Here is an 18,987-nt window from a genome sequence, read left to right as displayed (position 1 = left end):
GGTAGTACTATGTCCAATTTTCTGAGGAACCACCAGACTGATTTCCAGAGTGCTTGTACGAACTTGCAATCCCACCAGCAATAGAGGAATGTTCCTCTTTCTCCACATCCTCACCAGCATCTGCTGTCACCTGAATTTTTTATCTTGGCCATTCTGACTGGTGTGAGGTGGAATCTCAGGGAGCAAAAAACATCCATTCGAAAAAAGATAGCATTTTCAACAAATGGTGCTGGCACAACTGGCAGTTATCATGTAGAAGAATGTGAATTGATCCATTCCTATCTCCTTGTACTAAGGTCAAATCTAAGTGGATCAAGGAACTCCACATAAAACCAGAGACAGTGAAACTTATAGAAGAGAAAGTGGGGGAAAGCCTCGAAGATATGGGCACAGGGGAAAAATTCCTGAATAAAACAGCAATGGCTTGTGCTCTAAGATCCAGAATTGACAAATGGGACCTCATAAAATTGCAAAGCTTCTGTAAGGCAAAAGAAACCATCAATAAGACAAAAAGGCCAGCAACAGATTGGGAAATGATCTTTACCTACCCTAAATCAGATAGGGGACTAATATCCAATATGTATAAATAACTCAAGAGGGTGGACTCCAGAAAATCAAATAAACCCATTAAAAATGGGGCTCAGAGCTAAACAAAGAATTCTCACCTGTAGAATACCTAATGGCTGAGAAGCACCTGAAAAAATCTTCAGCATCGTTAATCATCAGGAAAATGCAAATCGTAACATTGGTTTTTGTTCTTAGACTCTATTCCACTAGACAATACATGTCATGGATACTAGATGAAAACTCACCAGAATTGTGTGTTTCTATATGTAAATGTGTTGTGAGCTTATAAAAGTTATATTTATCTTGTACCAAAATATGTATCAAATACTTCTTTGATATTTTTATATAACATAATTCTATATGTACCTTCAGAATCAGTAAACCATTATGTTTTTGAGGTTACTGTTTCTCTTCTGTCCCATTCTCCATAGTTCTTATTCTACATTTCTCTCTTTTTAAGATTTACCATATGAATAAGTTAAAGTATACTTCCAATGATTTTAAGTGTGCAAGTGTGTGAATGTGTGAGTGTGTGTTTGTGTATGTGTGTGTGTGTGTGTGTGTGTGTGTGTGTGTGTGTGAGGGTACTATTTTGTGTTTAACGACATATGTATGAGTTAATTTCTTTCGTACAGAAACATACATACCTTTTTTGATATTTAATCGTATTGATAACATAGAGTCTAATTATTACTCAAAGGTAGCTGTATCATTTTTAATGTATGCTATGTTTCTATATAAATGTACCTTTTTCCAGTAAGTCAAATGTTGGCAGCCATTTGAATGATGTTTATTTTTCTAAACCTCTATATAATACTTCTGAGACTACTCTAGTGCCTATGTTTATCTTTGTGGTTTTACATTTACTTAGATGTAATTCTGATACTATGATAATATAGTTGATAACAGCGTAATCAGGTTGTCATTGTCAAATTCCCTTCATTGTCATTAATTTTCCATTCATGACTGCAATATGTCACTCAGCCTTGACATCTCAGTATGTTTTATAGTTTGTTATTTGTTGAACCCATATTGTATTAATGTTCTCTTTACTATATATAAGAGAACAATATATTTTGAGTTGTTAGAGGACATTTGCCTCCATTTTATACTTTTCATTTTATTTATTATTTAATTAAAAATATATTTAAAATATATATTTTATTTGGAAAAGAGATTCATCATTTTCCTTCCTGCTTTCCTCATTCCAAACACTCAAAGGCACCCTCTTTCCTAACAGTCCATGCCCAGCGACTCTGATGTGGATGGCTTCCTTTCCTTTCATTATTATTGTGTTATTGTTACAGATGTATGTATATATTTTACAAACATATGCATAGCACTTTGAGACTCTGTTCTTATTCTTTGCAGGTATATGATTTTAGTGCCAATTACTATGCATTGGACAACAAATAAGGTATCCATTCTGCAGAAAGGATCATCCTCCTTCTCTACATAAGTTTTGTCTAAATTTTTTCTCTAGTGGGTTAGGATCCTGCAAAATGTCTCCCTTTCACATTAGCATGCCCACCGGTATTATATAATAACTTTTGCACTGGAGAGATATTTTCAAAATTAAAGTATCAAAATTATTTATTCTAATGCTCTGTCATTTACCTATTGGTATAATGGCATTTTTTCTTGCTGTGTTCTCACCAGCTCTTTTCCTTTCCCAATTCTGCCTTCTTGAAGAGGTTGATGCTATTTAGTATTCTATTTTAATTCTCATATTGACTGCCAAAATTTACATGGAATTTTCTCTGTCGTTCTATTTATTAAATATCCAGTATATTATATAAACAAGACCACAAAGCTGCACTATCAATACAAATATTGACATGAAAGTCGGGAATTTTTGTGATGTTACACCCTCACACAAAGAAATACAGGTAACTAATGACTGTGCAGAGATGAGTGAGCCTCTCCCAGTGATGGGGCACTTTCTTTGTTGTCAAAATGACTGCTATTTGCCAATGTTTATCATAAACATCACTGGGACATCTCTTCAGACCGTTTAGTCAAGAAGTGGTCTTTTGCTACCCTTGGCCTCTGGCTAGCCAGCCACTGGTTCCTGGTGATCCGGGCAGTATCAGGCATGGTCATCATATTGGAACCTTCATTGGTTAGCCACTCCCTCAAATTCTGTGATAATATTTACCTAGAACAACTTGCAAGCAGAAGCATGTGTAGATGGAAGGTTTGGTGGATGGGTTGATGTTCCAGTCCAACTACAGAAAAACTTACTTGGTTAAAGAAGATGACCAGTTTAGGCTCTTCATCTTCCAATACCAGGTGTCTTCATTAGGGTCACTGGTGTGGATGGATTCCAGGGAATTTTCACTGTACTAGTTTTTTGGGTTTTTTGTTTGTTTTGTTTTGTTTTTGTTTGGGGGGGGAGGAGGTTTATTTAGCTCAGTTTCTGCAGTTAGTCATCAAAGGGAGTCAGGATAGGGACTCAAACAGGGCAGGTTTTTACATCAACTGCCAAAAGTCCCAAAATTCTAGTTATCTCTCCCAGATATACCTACCTGATCCTTCCTGTTCACATTCCAAAATCTACTCTACTTCCCAAAGAGGCCTCCTTGAGGCCTCTTTGTTGCTTAGTATCTCTGCATTTGTGAATTGAGTATGATTGTCCTTTACTTAATAGCTAATGTCCACATATAAGTGAGTACATACCGTGTTTGTCTTTCTAGGTCTGGGTTACCTCACTCAAGATGATATTTTTGTTGGTCCATCCATTTGCCTGCAAATATCATGATATTAATTTTCTACTGCTGAATAATAATCTATTATATAATGTGTACCACAATTTAGCCATTCTCAATAAAGGAACTGCTGGACATATCCCTATTCATGACTTCAAGATGTGCTACAAAGCTCTAGTAATAAAAATCAAATGGTATTGTTATGAAAACAGACAGGTTAATCAATGAAAGCAAATCAAAATCCTAGTCTTAAACCCATATACTTATAGACTTATGTCCATATATCTATGGACAACTGATTTTTGATAAAGAATTCCCAAATACACAGAAGAAAAAAAAGAAATCTTCAACAAATCATTCTAGTTGAACTGGATGTCTGATTATAGGCAAATGCAAATAGAACAATATCACCCTGTACAAACTCCAGTCCGAGTAGAGCAAAAGCTTCAGCAACAACCTGAATACATTGAGCCTGATTGAAGAGAAAATAGAGAATAGCCTCAAACACCCTGGCACAGGAGATGACTCTCTGAACAGAATGAACAATTAAAAATGCCCTTCATCTCGATCCTGCATTTTGAAAGCTCGTGATTTTCTATGTTAATAGAAAATATAATGGTATTATATTTAAAAATATTCTTGATGTGGGAGTGAGATAATGAAGCTACACACAAGCTCATTGTCATGGATACACATACTTTAAAAAGAAAATGGGAGTTATCAAGTATATTTTTGTTACTTACCATGCATATGTTGTATATAATGTATCCATTATTTAATAGAAAAAGTTAAAGACACCTAACGGATATAGCCATGGTAGCCCTAGTGTGTCAACATTTACAAAGTTCTTTCTGCAACTCTGCAAATTCATTATAAGTTGAGCTATCAGGGGTCATGCAAAGAACTCAAGATCAAAAGACACATCCATTATTCATCTATTTATTTACTAAACTTTTATTGAATACATAATGCTATAGTTTGTCTTGTGCACTGTGAATACCAGCATCAATATTTAAAGACATGAGCTCAAACAATCTAGTATGGGAATATTTACAGTGAATTCCCCAAACCATTCTTTGGGGAATAAGTGGTTTGTGAGTAAGAAACTTACTGGTCAAAAGTTTGTTTATTAGTTTGTCTTGAAAGATGGACACTTTATGATTGACAAAATATGGAAGGTTGGGAATATTTAGTTTGTTCTTATAAAATATATGCTTGAGTAATAGCAGAATCATAATACCTTTTTCCATTGTTTTAAGAAATAAGTGGATTTATAGTTTTTTTTTCCATTCATGAGGAGATTAAGATCTCAACATGTGTAAATCCTATGTGGTTGTGAGAAACCTGATAGAGGTCAGATCAAAGTGACCTGAAAATGCATGGTGTGGCAGATAGCTGCAGTTTTCTCTGTTCTCAAGATGATCATGACTGACCATATGTCTGCTTCTCTAGATTATGTTTCTCAACCCGCATTGCAGGTAGGCTAGGCTAGGTGATAATATTGATCAATGTTTTTTAATATATAGGACTACATCCTGATAAAAACCACCCTAATTAGAAGTCATTGTAAATCATTATATCAGCTACACCTACACTGCAGAATGTCAAGCTTAGATACAGTACATTGTGTGGTATTTGCTTACACACATAGTCTCACTTCACGTTGGAAGCTGTAGTTAGTGTTACTGCCATTACCAAGACTGCATGTCAGACTCTTCTCCCTGAAACTTGAAAAACACCGATGTTAAAATTCTGAGCCCATTTTTCACAATGTACCTTTTGATTCTTTATCCTAAATAGACCAAAACTTTTGGGAAATCATTTGGAATATGAGGTGACACTAAAATATCTGTGACTCATCTCAATTCTTTTTCAGTCTGGATTTTACACAAGTTTTCTGTGTTTATCTATGAAAAAAATAAAAACCTGGAAGAGACAGAAAAATAGTGATGTATCTAGTGATTTCATGAATATAAACCTGCCAAAGTCTTATAATAATCACAGAATGATAAAAGGAAAATGAATGTTTAAATGGTGACAGTCAACTTGTTTTGAGATCTCATTATTAAAGTACTGAAATGACCTATTTATAAATGATATAGGCTCAGTGACATGGCTCAGAGAATAAAAGCCTTTGCCCAAAGGCTGGTGACAGTTTTATCCATGCACCCTTATGTTTGAAATAAATAACTGATTCCTACAAGTTCTTCTGACATGTGTGTCTTCTGATAGATGCATTCTCTTCTTCATACATTCAAAAATCTTTGGTTAAATAATCAAACAGAACTGAACCATCCTCTAAGTTCTCAAACTAACTTGTGCTTTCTAGTTTTGTCCGAAAGCCTGCTTTCTCCAGGTTAAAAGAGCCTGAGTTATTTCTTGTGTACAGTTCTACAAAGCATCTCCAGCTATTGCATCCCATGTACATAGAAGTGTTCTGAACTATTGTTAAGGATGTTATCTTCCATTAAGGATAGCAGAAAACTATTTATTCAAAAAAAAAAAGATATCTTTTTTTTGTTTTTTTTTTGTTTTTTTTTTTTTTTTAAATTTTTTTTGAGTCAGGGTTCCTAGTTGTAGCAATGGCTGCCCTGGAACTCACTCTGTAGAACAGGCTGGCCTCGAACTCAGAAATCCACTTGCCTCTGCCTCCCAAGTGCTGGGATTAAAGGCATGTGCTACCACCGCCTGGTTAATATCTTCTTTAAGGCACAGGCTTGGACAGTTGTCTAGCAGTTCCCTTGTGAATGATTATCTGTTCTTACTTAAGATTGTATAATTTCATTTTTGATATAAATAGATCCCATGTGCAAGATCTGCATTGCTCTGCAAAGCAACCACAACAAGCATGAGACAATTGCTGCCTGCTCTGTTGTGACAGATCAATTCCATTTTCTCTGACTTGGGAGTCTTTTATTTTAGTAGACCTTAGAAAAGTTAAGAATAAGTTCATCTCAAGAGGACAGGAGAGGTAAATATCAAAGACTCTTAGGAAAAATATATTTCCTATAGATATAATATATATATATTAATTTTTTTGATATATATTCAATATTTTGTATATATAATATATTTATTAATTTAAGATATATTATTGAGTAATACAAGGATTACAATACTTTCATCCATTCTTTATGAACTAATTGTATTTATAGTTTTTGAGATTATTTTTAATATGTTTATTACTTCACAAGGCACATACAATTGCTTAACTTATTAGCCATTCTGTGCCCTTCCCCCAGCATTGAGCAGGCTAAATAGACCTTAAAGGTTTGGGTTGGACCTTAATGACCCAGGTGGAGTTGATTTCCTACAGGAGTAGAGGGCCTGCTGAGCTTGCTTTACAACATAATCCATCTGAATCAAAGCAACATAATTCAGCTGAAACAAAGGATGGATCTGTGGGCTCCGCCTATATGAACACAGTGCTAAACTTTGAGCCTTGATCAGAAACTTTTTCTTGGCTTAATTCTTTTCTCACACCCTGTCTTTTTTCGTTTCCAGGCACACATTCAGGTACCCAGTTCATCCATGGCTGCTGGACAGCTACACCAACCCATGTATCAAGGAATGTATACTAACATTATTTACACAATGAACTCTGTTCAAGACCAATTAGTGTGTGTTCACTAGCTGAAAAACTTGCCAATGGTTGGTTCTACCTACTGGAGAAAAGTCAAAGACTAGCATATATAAGGCCCTACAATTAGTCCCTGAATATGCCAACAGTGACAAAGGTAACAACATAATTCCATGCACTAAATTATATCCAAGAGGTCTCTTTGCTGAACTACTGCCTCAAACAGGTGTATTTAAGGGAGTTCTTTCCTGACTATTTCATTACATATTCAGGTGTATTCTGTAAATATATTCTTTTTTTTTAATTAGGTATTTATTTCATTTACATTTCCAATGCTATCCCAAAAGTCCCACACACAATCCTCCACCCACTCCCATTTCTTGGCCCTGTCATCCCCCTGTACTGAGGAATATAAAGTTTGCACGACCAATGGGCCTCTCTTTCCACTGATGGCCGACCACACCATCTTCTGATACATATGCAGCTAGGGACACGAGCTCCGGGGGTACTGGTTAGTTCATATTGTTGTTCCATCTGTAGAATTGCAGATCCCTTTAGCTCCTTGGGTACTTTCTCTAGCTCCTCCACTGGGGGCCCTGTGATCCATCCAATAGCTGACTGTGAGCATCCGCTTCTATGTTTGCTAGGCCACAGCATAGTCTCAAAAGAGATAGCTATATCTGGGTCCTTTCAGCAAAATCTTGCTAGTGTATGCAATGGTGTCAGCCTTTGGAAGCTGATTATGGGATGGATCCCCGGATATGGCAGTCTCTCGATGGTCCATCCTTTCGTCTCAGCTCCAAACTTTGTCTCTGTAACTCCTTCCATGGGTATTTTATTCCCAATTCTAACAAGGGGCAAAGTTTCCACACTTTGGTCTTCGTTCTTCTTGAGTTTCATGTGTTTAGCAAATTGTGTCTTATATCTTGGGTATTCTAAGTTTCTGGGCTAATATCCACTTACCAGTTCTGCCTCCTTTTGTAGATCAATTCATGTATTCATATTTCAAAATTATAAACAATTTATATAAAAAGTTCTGCTTAATTATTTTAAAATGTATATACAAACATAATTCCACCTCTGTCAGTAAAAATATAATAATTCAAATTTTGTCTGATATAAGTCACCTTTATTGGTTCCTGAAGACACAGATATATTAACACCAGCAATGCATACAAATTATAGACCAATAATAACAAAATGAGATCAAGTGTTTTTGGTATCAGAGCAAGATGCCAGATAGGAGCAATTATATTAGAGGGCCAGTGTATGGCAACATGCTGCTCATGTTAAGATATGAGCTGTTCCTTAATGTGATAGATCATTTATTCTAACTCTATAACACAAAACTTAATAAATTATGGGCTTTTGCAAAATGGTTATCTTGCAGGTGGTGCTTTCTTTAGGCATATTTCCAAAATTGTTTTTTACTTCCTCTTTATGCCCCTCAGCTAGAAATTTTGATATTTACTTTGTTATTTATGATAAAATTGTGTTTGATATATGATACCTCCAATTATTATTTAAAAATAGATATCTAAAAAGAAAATAAGGACATTTTGCAGAACATGTACTTCAAAACAAAAGATTTTATTTAGAAAATGAAACTATGTGTTGGTTGACACAACTTATAGAAACATGATTAGTTAATGATTAACATTCATTCAATAAATACATTTCAGAGTCAGAAAACTAAGTATTAAAGTTTATCTAACAGATAACTGATCTGGTATTAAATAAATTTATCTCATTGTGTAGATATTTTCTCTATATTGCCTTTTTGGAGCATATAGAACATAGCCACATGTTCACTCATGAGATACATATTAAATATTTTAATTTTTAAGTATGATCATCCTCATCTAAAGGAAAAAATGATACAGAAAACTTTCATCATTATTACAACATCTAAAGTGGTTTCAAATCTAGATTGATTGGTGAGTTGAGAAGCTGAAGTTAATCTAAGCAAAGATGATTCAGAAAATAATTGTTCCTCTATATTTTTAATTTGTATAAATGCATAGATGCATATATAAACATAAATGCTTATTGTGTAGAAGTCTTCATATATTCCACATACAATGTGAACTTAGGCATGAGATGTTCATATTATAATTGATTCTTCAAAGTAAATTGAGGACAATATACAAATCTTCCATTCTGTAAGCAATGAAATAGTGAAACTAGTGAACTAGCTGACACCACAAGTATTTATTGGGAGAATTTAAACTGCCAGCGTTGTCCGGAGAGGTAGCAAAAATGTAGGGAGAGGCCCCCTAGTCTTAAAGAGACCGGTTGTGGCAGTATGAGGCCAGTGAGCTTAACAGTTGGGAATTAGATTAGTGGTGGGAGGAGGTATTCAGGCCAGGATGGCTTTGGAGCTAGTACAGGCAAGTGGAGCTTTTGCAGCTTCTTAGAATTAATAAGGGACTAAAAACCCCATTCCCATAGGTAGCTGTCTATAGGTAAATAAGGATGGGGTTTTATTTAGCTCCTTATTTTATCTTTCTGGTTGTGTGTTGGTTTTGTTCTGTTCTGGTTTGTTTGTTTATATTTTATATTATATTATTATTAGGTGTATGTATCCAAGTATCAGTAGCAAAAATTCCAGACTAAGTATCAAGCTCTATGACATATACGATAAACTATCATACTATTGAATAGATGATACATTTGGTTGACACAACTCTATTGAAAGAAGCCAGAGTACCATAAAACTCTTGTTTCATAAGAAACTTGAATCAAGAACTTTATATGATTCAAGCATTCCCTCTCTTGTTTAGGTAAGCAATAAATGATGGTTGGGAAATTAAGCCTTCTGAGTAGATTTTCCTGCCAGTTGCCCAAGGATTACAATGACATAGGTTGTTCATGCTGGGATGGGTTTTTCCTGAAGCATGAGTGAATTACTCATGCTTCTGTAAGCTATCCTCACCCATCTAGCATCATTAATCTCAGTGAACCAATTGTTTAACAAACTAGGGAATGGATAAATATTTTTTGTTCCCCTTGTTCCATAGATGTATATGCATTTCTCTGTCCATCCAGGCAAATCAACACATTTCCTACGAAGTTAATTCCAAATATTTTCTCTTTGTGGTTGACTGAAACCACACATATAGCTATAATTTTCTTTTGCATATCTCTTTTTGTATGTGTGTTTGTGTTTGGTTGTTTGCTATGAATACATTTTCTTGATTGTGCTGCTGATATGAGCCAGCAGTAAAGAGCATGCCCAGATTTTAATGCATACATATGCTCAGTTCCCAGCATCCATACTGATTGGTCCAAAACTTCCTGTGACTCCAGGTCCAGGAGATCTAACACTCTCTTCTGACCCCATGGGCAATTGCACTAATGGCCTCATGCTTCCATACACACACACACACACACACACACACACACACACTAAACAATAAAATCATCTTCAAATGATAGTCATTTAGGGAAATGCTCTATAAGTTAATTCACATCCATTTAAGGAGAACAACTGTGTTACATGGAGTCTGCTAAACTTCAGGTAAAGAAAGATCTCAACTTACATGCAATAGATGGTTTTTATTTTTGACAATTTTATGCATGGATACAATTCACTAAAATTATACTCAACACAACTTTGTAGCTTCAAAGTTTTTCACTTTCTATTTATAACTGTTAATAATGATTATAGAAGTCTGATTTAGAATGTTTAACTATGCCTTTCTGTAATGGGTATAGATAGGTATTTAATCCAATGATTATAGAAAGAAAGGTTGAGTTAGTGAAGGATTAGAGACAAGGGCTTTATACTTGTGTTAGAGGTAAAGTAAGTTAAGAGGAATTTGAACTGAAAGAAAAAAATTATATATATATATATATATATATATATATATATATATATATATATATATTGGAATAGCTGTTGTAGGACAAAAGATTTTGGAGAACAAATAAATGGTTGAAATAGAGGGTTCAGGGGTGTGTTCGTGCAGTGGAGTTGTGTTTCTTTTTTTTTTTTTTTTTTTGGTTGTTTGTTTGTTTTTCGAGACAGGGTTTCTCTCTGTAGCCCTGGTTGTCCTGAAACTCACTCTGTAGACAAAGCTGGCCTTGAACTCAGAAATCTGCCTGCCTCTGCCTTCCAAGTGCTGGGATTTAAGGCATGTGCCACCATTGCCTGGCAGGATTTGTGTGTCTTTAGCAGATAAGACATGCTGTCACAGGTCACAATGAAGAATAGATTAGTTTAGCAACAATAAGTAACTCCAATGTGAACATACAAAAGTTGAAATTATTAACTGATATTTAGTGTTATTAGAACTAATCACATCACTGATTTGATATGGGAGTATTCTGAATGCAAATCTTGGAGACCATTACCTAGATTAATCCTACAATCACAAATATTTGTAGAAATATAACAGTTTATTCTCACTTCATAAAACATAATCTCATATGCTCACTTAAGTCTATTCAGGACATGGTTGGAGTACACATATGATATTACTTCATTTGACAACTAACTCATCCATATATCATTCAATAAAATTTTCATAAAAGGTCTTGAACTGTGATGATGACAATATATTTTATAGTTGAAAAATAAAGGCCTTATTTTCACTGCATAAGATGATGTAGCCTTTGATTCCTCTAATAAGTCTGAAAATTATGTAAGCATCTTATAAACTTGATACTTAAGGATAGAAAGAGGATTTTGTTTCAAAAATTTTTATACTGTAGGATGTGGTCATACATAGTTTATAAACATTTCCTGAGATGAACTTATCTCAACAACGTATGAATTAGATATTAGTTTTGTAATTAGTTATCACATATAATCATCTATATGATAATATATGCTTTGTTATCATATATATATATATATATATATATATATATATATATATATATATCATATATATATATGACAGGATATTTGAATCTGTTATTATTTAGGGTGTGGGTCTGTCCTTAGCACAAACCTTTAATTCATCTGGGTGGAATACAGACAAACACATAGTACTTATGTTTAATCACAATGAAGGTAAAGTTAAATTATAGAAGAGGCACCCATCTTTGAAAGTGATGTCTAATTGAGTGGCAGACAAAGTGACAAATCAGAGAAAGATTTGACAGAATAGGATGCCCAATCCTTAGGAGAAGAGAGAAAAGAAAGACACTAAAGGGAGAGACAGACAATACAGGCAAGAGAGTATGATAGTCGAGTTCATCTAGAGCAGCACTGTAAAGAGAGAAAGTAGAGCAGCACACAAAGAAGAGGCAGTTTATACTGGGAGGGTTTTACAGAGGTCAGTTGAAGAGAGACCAAGCAATACACAGGGTAAATACAGAAGAGCCAGAGAATGAGAATGAACCCAAAGATTAGAAAAGATTGCTAGAGTTTGTGTGAGGCCAAGCAGAGCAATTCAGAGGCCATGAGAAAAGCCAGATTAAATCATTCAGCTTTGCTAGGTTTTGGCCAGAACAGCTGAGTTGAACCAGCCAGTCAGAGATCAGAAAGATCTAGAAAGTGTGAGCTTATTCAAGCAGCAAGTCCCTGAAGTTGAAAACATTTAAGGACAACATAAAATTATACAGAATCTAGAAGCTTCAAGGTGTAGGCCTAGGTTAGCAGTAAGCCTCCCAAACAACAATTATAACAGGAGAATAAAATATAATTTTACATCAATGTATACTGTAAGTGTCTGTATCATGTATGTTAAGGTATAAATCTATTTAATTTAAGCACCTGACTGTATGGTGGATATAAGTACTAGCCAATAAACCTATTTTGAAAATTATGGAAATAATTGGAAAATTTAAGGAATACAACACATAAGTTCATTAGTTTGTTCACAAGAATTCTGCAGAAATGTGATTAATGCAATGTAATTATTCATAGGTATAAAATATAAGGGTAAATATATTTATACAGAATAGATATTATAGAATAATTTTAAAAATTGAAAATGATGGGACTTCCTTAATGTTTCTGGTTATATGTATGATTAAATGAGTTAATGTAGTGGAGTTTTTTTCCTGAAAAAATTTTAACTGTTAGAGTACTTTTCCATGTTTTATTTACTTTTATAGTTGAGTTTTGAGCATAATAACTACATCATGAAAAGTACACAAAGGCTGTGATGAAAAGAAATGGGTGGATCGCTACAAAAGTGAAAGAAATTGAGTAGCCAGATAAAATATACATATATTTTGAGTATGCTGTTTAATGTAAAGAAACAAGTCATATGTGAATGTGTGTGATGAAACATGTTTGTGAATGTGAATCCAAGAACAATATGTAGTTTTCCCCCTGCATATAGTACTCAGGAGCAGAAGCATAGGAGATTTGACGAGTAGGCTGGGCACTTAAACAAAGCTTCTTTAAAACAGGTTCCTCCTAAGGGGATAACATTTGAAATGTAAATAAATAAAATATCCAAAAAAACACCAAAATTCCCCAATTGAGTCTCTCACATCAGGAGTGAAAAGAGGGAGGCGAAGGCAGGAGGATGAAGGTAGGAGGATCCCATGACACAAGGAGCAAATGAAAGAAAGGTCACATATCTAGGAAAGTATAAACTTAGAAATCTCTCTAACATTTTCTCTAGCATTCCAAGCAGAGAAAAAAGCTGTCAAAAGCAAACAAAGAAAGAAACACAAGTTGCAGTCGTGAGATTCAGGTATGAAGAGATTCTGACACAGTGATTCTGCCTTCAAGTTTTGCAGTTCTGTGGTTGTAGCCGTCACCTTGTCAGGGGGAGCTTTTAGTGTTGCAGCTGATTTTGAGTGATCTGTGTTTATTACTGTACACAATCCATACTCATTTTCCTCTTAGTAACCCAAACAAAACATCACTGATTTACCAAGGTGGACATCATCACCGCCATTAATTTCGTTTACCATGCCTTCTCTTCTCGGGGTAATATGACATGTTCACTGCATGTCCCTAAATACTTCCTACCACATAGAGTTAGGCCTTCCCAAATCAAGAAATTATTGATGAAAATGTTTAATAGTCAGGGCTGGAAAGCTACAAGGAGGAATGTAAACAAGCCGATGGGAGAGGTCATGCTGGCTGTAAGGAGGAGGCTTGTTGCAGTAGGGAATTTGTGTGTACTTCATACTGAGTAGAAGTTATGATTCCGAAAATGCATAGTAAGATGAAAAACTAAAACAGTTGAGAAAAAAAAAAAAACAGATAAACAACAATAATGCCGTGAACGATTCAAGAACTAGTGGGAAAAATGAATGAACAAAAGCATAAAACCCTTTCTCTGAAAATGACTATGAGCCTGGCAGTGGTGGCGAACACCTTTAAGCCCAGCAGTTGGGACACAGACACAGGTAGATTTCTGAGTTCAAGGCCAGCCTGGTCTACAGAGTGAGTTCCAGGACAGCCAGGGCTACACAGGGAAACCCTGTCTCGAAAAAACTAAAGAAAAAAAAAAAAAAGAAAGAAAAGAAAGAAAGAAAATTACTATGGAATTTCCCTGATACCAATAGTTACAAATAGCTGCATATAGGCCACTGTGATAATTAACTAAATAATTAGTTGTAATTAATAATTACTAATTAAATATAATAATTAGTTGCAAATAGCTCTGTAAAGGCCAGTATAATAATTAACTAAAGAGCATTGCCACCTGTTCTGTTATCTAATTTAGGGAAAGTTTTAGGCATTTCATGACCAGCTCCCTGCAAAGAAAACTGAAATAGTATTAGTTGCAACAGAATGGAACCATATAACAAAAAAACCATGTTACCCCAAGGCAGTGGAGTGTGGCAAAGTTTGTTCAAATCACAAAAATCACTAAACTTAACATCAAAGCAATGGTTAGAAAAGGCACTTGAGAACATCCCAACAATATCCCCTCACTGAAAATGTTCCTGAACCAAACTAAACAGGATTCAAGCATCTGCATGCCTCTACCTGTCTTTTAAAGTACAACCAAAGGTACTGTGTTCTTTAAATGCATTTGTGAAAAATGAATTAATACTAGATTCATGTCCTTAAAGCTCAAGTTTATGGGCGATAAAAAATTCATAAAATAGTCCTTCCAATGTTCCACAAAGAGCATTTCTTTATATGTTCTGGTATTTGCTTTTCAAAACTAGCAGAAAATAGATACATGTACAAAAGTACACCCACACACAAATACACACACACACACACACACGTACACACACACTATGAACTTTCTCTCTCCTCATTTTAATGAAAGCAGGAGTGCACAGGAGCAGTGACCGGCATGAGTTTCTGCTCTGCACAGACTTTGACTGATATGAATCTCCCAGAATGACAGTGTCCAAGTGTGATCTTGAGCATTATTTTTTACCACAATTCTATTAAACAAAATTTTTTTTCTCTATGTAATCAAGAGGAAATATTTCCTTAGAAGACTTATAGAAATGTTAATTTTTGACTTGATCCATTCCTTCATGTACCCAGTACAGTAGCCCCTATGTAGTACACTGGGGAATGTGAAGTGCTTAGTTAAAAGAGTTATGGATGGCCTAGTCCTGTGTGCATGCTGGTGCAATGACAAGGCTTGTTCCCATTTTCAGGGGAGTTTAACAGTCTTGATTAACTGAAGCCTGTTGGGCTTTCTCAAAGCCTATGAGGTCTAAAATGATCTAATTCAACCAATAAATGTGTGTGTCAAATGATTTCTGTGAAATTCTTAACATGTTATGAAAATTCCTTGTCCTTATTACACTGAATTCATGAATAGAGAACCAGATATACCACTTTAGCAAAGGTCCACAAAACTAATAATCTTGAAAATATACAAACAAAAACAAAAACAAAAACAAAAACAAAAACAAAAACAAAAAAACAGTTTTCCAACACTGCACTCAGGACAAAGATAGTTTATGTCATTAGCTTCACAAAGGCCTTCTTCTGAGGCCTACTTCTGTTCATACCTCACAGGTTTCATAATGGCAAACTAAATTTGCTACTGTTTTCAAAAATGAACGTGAGAAGCATAGATCTTATGTCTTCACATCTTTCAGAAACAGATCAATTAAAATTATTTCATTAGTAGACTTAAGGGAGTAGGAAGAAACTTTAGGAGGCAGTAACTACCAGGAAATTATCTCATGGGAATAATGGGAGAGAGTTTGGGAGCTTTAAATATTTGATGAACATAATAAAAATCAAGGTAAAAAGTGGGAAAGCCAAACCTAGAGTATTAAGTATATCTCATAATGAATACCTAGCAATGATTACAATAGTAGATGGGAAAACTTGTTCAAAATTTTTTTTTTAATTTTGACTTGTTGTAGATATATTATGAAAAATTATCACAAAATGGACAGTCATATAGTTTGAAGTTTTAATATATTTATATAAATGCTGTGTTATTTAAAAATAATCATTTGTATCATTTCCCCTTTTCTTATCGACAATCTCTCCTATATAATTCTGCTTCCTCATTTTCAAAGTGATGTCCTCTCTTTTTCATTAATTGTAGTTACACATGTATACACAAAAACCACACACTTTCACACACACTTGAGTATAGATGCACACATGTCTGTATCCTGCTCAATCAATATGATGTTATTTACATGTGTGCTTTTGTGACTGAACATTTGGTAGTGGTTAATAAGTTGGCGAGTTTTTGTTTTCCAGGAAGATTATGTCTCTGGATGTCAAAAGTCCTTAGCTGTCTATAGTTCTTTAAACAACTACATAGTTATTATTTAATTTTATATTAATGTTTATACAGTGCATATTGTAGGTTGAGAATATTGCTCTAAGAAGTCACATCTTTTGGGTTCAGACTCCATCTTAGAGAACCTGACCTAAGGTTGAACTCAAGTTAACTAACAGGCCAGTACTTAGCACAAATGTCCATGTTACCCCTCTGTGATGGTTTGTATATTCTTGGACCAGGGAGTGGCACCATCTGAAGGTGTGGCCTTGTTGGAATAGGTGTGACCTGGTTGGGATGGGTGTGTCACTGTGGATGTGGGTATGAGGTCTTCACCCTAGTTGCCTGGAAGTCAGTCTTCCACTAGCAGCCTTTGGATGAAGACATAGAACTCTCAGCTCCTTCTGCGCCATGCCTGCCTGGATACTGCCATGCTCCCACATTGATGGTAATGGACTGAACCTCTGAACCTGTAAGCCAGCCCCAATTAAATGTTTTTTTTTTTTTTTTATAAGACTTGCCTTGGTCATGGTGTCTGTTCACAGCAGTAAAACCCTAACTAAGACACCCTCCCAACAAGACCTGTGGTCTAGCACCAGTTTCCAAGTTATTCCCAAAAAACCTTCACTTCCAGGATACAAGTCTACCCTTGACACTTCACTTCCTAATAATCACTAATCTGGAGGAAAATAGAAGTTAAGTTTATGGACTGGCTCTCAGCACCAGCCAATTATGTTAAAGGCCATAATGGCCCCCAAATAAGATGTGTCCCAGGCTAGATGCTCCCTTCCTGCCTCTATAAATGCTTACCAAAAATTAATCTCAGGACTCTACTTTCCTGCTGTGGCAGGGATGTTGGGGAGCCCAAGTTTAATCTAGAATAAAGAGACCTTAATCAATTGTATCAGAATTGTGTCCTTGGTAACCTTTATTGTGGTTCAAGAATATTTCGAAAAAGGGATTGAAATACCAGTGGAAAAACAACAATATCAACGAACCAGCCCCCCCCCCCCGCCCCCGCAAAGCTCCCAACGACTAAACCACCAACCAAAGAGTACACATTGGGGGACCTAAAGCTCCAGCTGCATCTATAGCAGAGGATTGCCTTATTGGGCATCACTTGGAGGAGAGCCCTCAGTCCTGTGGAGGCTTAATGACCCAGGGTACAGGAATACTAGGGAACTGAGGCAGCAATGAGTGGGCAGGTTCGTGAGAACTCTCATAGATACAAAGGAAGGAGATAGGGGATTAGTGGAGGGAAAATTGGGACAGAGAATAACATTTGAAATGTAAATAAATAAAATAACCAATAGATGAAAAAGAAGACATAAAAAATGAATGTTTCCTGGCACAAAAGCCCTTCTTACTCCTAACCCCAGTTTTCTGTCTTTTACCTATTCCTATTAATTTCCTTTCTTCCCCTGGCTAAATGTATTTTAAACTCTTTAATAAATAAATACAACAATTAATTAGTATTTTACACTCCATATTTATTCCCTGCCACCCTCCACCCTATGACTACCCCACATCCCATACCTCCTCCCCACACCCCTGTCTCCATGTGGATGTCCCTACCTCCACCCCACCTGAGCTCTAAATACTCCCTGGGGCCTCTAGTCTAGACCCAGCAGTCCCCTACTATATGGGTGTTGGGGGGTCTCATATCACCTGGTGTATGCTGCCTGTTTGGTGGTCCAGTGTTTGAGAGATTTTAGGGGTCCAGGTTAATTGAGACTCCTAGTCCTCCTACAGCGTTGCCCTTCTTCTCAGCTTCTTTCAGCCTTCCCTAAATCAACAACAGCGGTCAGCTGCTTCTGTCCATTGGTTGGATACAAATATCTGCATCTGACTCTTTCAGCTGCTTGTTGGGTCTTCCAGAGTGAGGTCATGCTAAGTCCCTTTTTGTGAGTGCCCTCATACCCTCAATAATAGTGTCAGGCCTTGGGACCTCCCCTTGAGCTGAATCCCACTTTGGGGCTATCTCTGGAAATTCTTTTCCTCGGGTTCGTCTCCATTTCCATCACTGCAATTGTTTCAGACAGGAACAATTATGGGTCAGATGTGTGACTGTGGCATGGCAACCCCATCGCTTACTTGGTGTCCTGTCTTCCTGCTGGAGTTGGGCTCTATAAGTTACCTCTCCCTACTGTTGGGCATTTATTTCATCTACGGTCCTTCCCTTTGAATCCTGGGAGTCTCTCACCTCCCAGTCCTCTGGTCCATTCTGGGGGGTCCCCCCAATCTCTTATTTCCTGAGATTGCCTGTTTCCATTCTTTGTGCTGGCCCTCAGGTCTTCAGTACTTTTCCCTCACCCAATACCAGATTTTTTTCCCTCTCCCTCCCTAGACCCGCTTTTCCTCTCAGGCCCCTTCATTCCTCACCACTTGTGATTGTTTTCTTCTCCTTCCCAAGTGGGACTGAGGCATTGGCCTCCCTTTTTTAATGGATATTTTCTTCATTTACATTTCAAATGCTATCCCAAAAGTCCCCTAT

Source organism: Mus caroli, chromosome 1 (assembly GCF_900094665.2).
Source record: "Mus caroli chromosome 1, CAROLI_EIJ_v1.1, whole genome shotgun sequence".
Taxonomy (NCBI): Eukaryota; Metazoa; Chordata; class Mammalia; order Rodentia; family Muridae; genus Mus; species Mus caroli.
The sequence above is the reverse complement of the archived record's forward strand: the minus strand, read 5'-3'. Positions refer to the sequence as shown.